Source organism: Colias eurytheme, chromosome 9 (genome assembly GCF_061535395.1).
Source record: "Colias eurytheme isolate Ceu_HAF_F1 chromosome 9, ilColEury1 Martin Lab GWU primary, whole genome shotgun sequence".
Lineage (NCBI taxonomy): Eukaryota > Metazoa > Arthropoda > Insecta > Lepidoptera > Pieridae > Colias > Colias eurytheme.
Genome location: NC_142988.1, coordinates 3,403,562 through 3,407,926, shown reverse-complemented (window position 1 = coordinate 3,407,926; position 4,365 = coordinate 3,403,562).

Here is a 4,365-nt window from a genome sequence, read left to right as displayed (position 1 = left end):
TTTAATTTTAAGTGAGATCAATAGATGTGTAAAAAAATGTATGAGGCGCGTACCAACGCGGGCGCACTAATCACAAATAGGTGTCACCGGTGTATTTATAACAGTTTTATCGTTTGTAGCAAAGTGACTAGTTTGTTTTTAATATTTGCCGACGAAGATTCGTATCTTGACAGCTTAAGTTAATATAAATCAGAGCAAATACGTTTTGTTCAGACATCCTTCACTTATTGGTCATGTTGTTTGTTAATTATGAGTGTAGCGTACATTTTATTGGTTATATTGACAGGTATTATCTATAAGTAGATAATAGCTCAATATTTTAATGAAAACTAATTGTTATAGTCTACATTTTTTACACTTAAACTTATCCAATGCTTTTTCATTTTTAAAATTAGCCTTATAAACAAAATTTTGTACAAAAAATATATTTAAGATAACGCACACGAATGTCGTGTATAAACATTAAACAGCTAGTGGTCAGTTTCTACATTCATATTTTTTGTCATCTCATCCTCGTAACATTATTTGTCAGTTAGCATTGTTTTTCCCTAAATAATTCTATCGAAATGTAAACAGATGAAATATAGTAATATTGAGTATTACTCGCTTTTATTTTTTGACGTCATAACCATTATATAAATTACAGTTTTTTTAATCACTTCATAATATCGTCATTATTCACATAAAATATATAATTTTCTAGGAAGAAATGAATGACGTCGACCGAAGTATTTATATCACCTAAATACCGTGTAGAGTTTGTTCAACTTTGTATTTGTTGCATTTTTATATATGTTTACCTTATGTGTTCAAGTATCACATTTTCTACAGAAAGAATCACTATCAGAGGTGTCTTTACTTTTCATATAACAAGGTCAACCTTAGATCCTTCCAAAACAAAACATTCATTAAATTACTGATTTCGTAGTTTATCGCGTGACACGAACAAAAATAACTACAAACATCTGAAAAACCATGGAATCCATACTAAATAGAAAGGTAGGTTAGTTTTTATATTAAAGAGTAACACAAATTTAAATCTTTCCTATTCTTAAAAACCGATTACTTATAACAATAAGAGTAATGGAAACCTTTTTTGGGCGAACAATTCAAAGAATCCATGATTTTAAGGTAGCATTGTGTATTTTTAATTATAATAATAAATATTTTACACAAAACAATCATTTGGATCGAAAGTCTAAATTATTTTCGATTTCGAATACAATACGATACCTATTTTGTTCAGAAAATGCATAGTTGCCAAGATCTGTAACACAAACAAAACCATCTTTAAACAATGGCTGTATTTAAAAAGTTTCATTCTATAAATGATAAGTTGAGATAGAGAGAATAGATAATTAGTTGAAGCTTCGGAAAAGCTAAACAAAGCTTATCAAACTTATAGCTGTGCTACGGAAACGCTACGGTTTATCACAATGTTTTTTCACCACTCAAACAAAGTTTCAAGGAAACATATTTCTGTCTTATAAGACGGTGTTGTGGTTGTTATTAATGAATTCTAATGAAATTTCAGTGAGCATGATTATTAAAAATATTTTAAATAAGCTCGCTATTGCAACGTCACAATACATTTCATCATCACTACATAGTATAAAACAAAGTCGCATTCTCTGTCCCTATTTCCCTATGTCCCTATGTCCCTTTGTACGCTTAAATCTTTGAAACTACGCAACGGATTTTGATGCGGTTTTTTTTAATAGATAGAGTGATTCAAGAGGAAGGTTTATATGTATAATAACATCCATTAAATAGTGGAGAAGTACTGTTATTTTTGAGGTTTCTAATGTGATGTCGTAAATAATTACATTTTTTCCGCTTACATTGCAAACGCAGGCTGAACCCTACGAGTTTTATCAAAATAATGTACTAAGTATTGTACACATTGAAAAGGTCTACAGAAAAGTCCGCGATGGCATATGTCTATCTCTTATGGATTACCCACAATAACTTTTTTTTGTCATTTACTTTTTACGTCAGATAATGGCTAATTTTCGAAGCGATTTTAACTAATACAGCATTAATCCATAACCAATTAAATACCTTGAATACGTTGTTCATTTAATATAGATCTATATGGCCCTTTACACCGTATGATTTAAGTGAATATTTTCGAAGATATTACAGATTTAAAAATTGCGGGACGTACCGTTTGCGGCGGTACCGGCCTGCCGGGCCGCTATGTTTATAGTTTTTCTGTCATTTAGTATCAGCATTGCACCCGTGCGAAGCCGGGGCGGGTCGCTAGTTACATTATAATCCTCATCATATTTTAAAACAATTTGTACAACAATTGGTAACCACAGACTAAAAATAGAACCGATATCAATAATAAGTATTAGTAAATATATGTTATACAATAATACACGAACATTAATCAAAGCACGTGAGCGATGAAGCAATCCTTTATTTACACATTCCTTATACTTAAACAGCTGATTTCTTCGAGTGGATTATCAGAAAGCTGTACTTCGCTCTAACAATATAATAAGCAAACTATATTCCCTGGATGTAGGCCAAATTTTATAACATTACGACCAGACTTGCTTCGAAAATAGTGTGCACTGTTCATAAATGAAATTCGGTAGTTGAGAAGATAAGAACTTCATATTACTTCCATTAAAGAATATTTTGTTTAATAGTTGCGACTAGACTCTAGAAAATAATGTGTACCTATTGATAATGAATAACATTTCAAATAGGATTTTAAGAATAGTATTTTTTTTATTAGAATAAAGAAATAAATTAGGAACTGAGAAACATGTATTACGTGTCTATTTTTCATACTACATATTTACAATTTTAACTTCCGTGATTGCAAGAAGTATGTAAATTGGTTACGCCTGTAACCTCTGCTCGCCGAAGCTCCCCAAAACGCTTACAACAAATAAAGCAATCAATATTAAAAAAAAACATCGATTATATTCATGCGTTTCTACATATTTGGCTATCTCAAAGCAAATATTAACAGATCAAATAAACATAGCCGTCATTATAAGCTGATAGCAAATACAATCGTTATCGGTTGTGTAAACCCAGGTACCCCGTAGGTAGTCATGTGCTGTTTTAATAATATTTGAATAAAGTCATGCATTTGTTGCTGATTTCGCGTCACATATTTGCTTGTGCCCGGTGAAAAATCCTTATTTGGATAGAATTTGCGCTACGAACTTTTTCATTCGTCTTCGAGTTGAGGAGGAAGTTTTATAGTTTCAACGATTGCTACTTGATTGATACTTTCTAGATATTAATATTATCTTTAAATAGGTATCTATCAGTATATATTTTTAGATATAAGGTAAGTTACTAAGTTAGTAAGGTTGATAAGTGTTTTATTCAGGATTAAACCAAAAATATCATAACAAGAAGAACATAAGAAGTAGGTAACTTACCTATACCAAAACAATTTACGTGATCTTTTATAATATGTAGGTTTGCATTAGTACGTAATATATCTAGGTATGTGGAGATGATAGTTAAAGCATTTGTGGTTCCTAAAAGAAAATAGCTGCGTGGTTTTAGTATAAATACGAAGGTTTGAATTTATTTATACAGATATTATAGATAGATATAAATTCTTAATAACGACGAACACGTCATCTTTAGTAACAAATAGGTAAGCAAACATCCATTTGGATGAATATTTTATATTAGGTTCCTATGGAAAATGACAATGTTTTCAAAAAACTATCACAATAAAAAGATATCCGATATTTTATTGAGACTTGGCTTGCCTCCCTGAATACCGAACATCAAATTTCACAAACTAACAACATTTAATTGATTATTATATAAGTGTAGAAGTCAAATATGCAGTTGATCAAATAAGACCAATAGTAAGATAAATAAAAGATACTTGAAACAATACTACACGCTGATAAGCGTTGTTAAATTGGATCAATTATAAGTTATTTATCTTAAAGTTGCCTTATATGGAGCTCCGTATTTTTTTTTATACAATTCTAATTTTCAGTTAGACTTTGAATATCTATAAATTAAAATTCATCCCATTGGCAGATGCACTATCATGTACTTACACAACTAATTCAAATCGCTTAACTGTCTCTTATGTAAGCTAATATTATGGTCTAAGATCCAAATATAGGTCGACCTGATACTGTAATTAATTAAAAAAAAATGTTTATATTAATTTTTAAATTCATTAAAAATGTCCTGTCCAGGATTTTCCCAGTCAACCCATTTTTAATACATTTTTTAATAGACTAAATTTATTATAAATTTGGTCTCATTCTATTATCACGCCTGTGAAGGTCGACTTATGTTCGGATCTTCTACCAATATTATGAAGAGGAAGCATTTGAGTTTATATATGTATATTTGTATCTT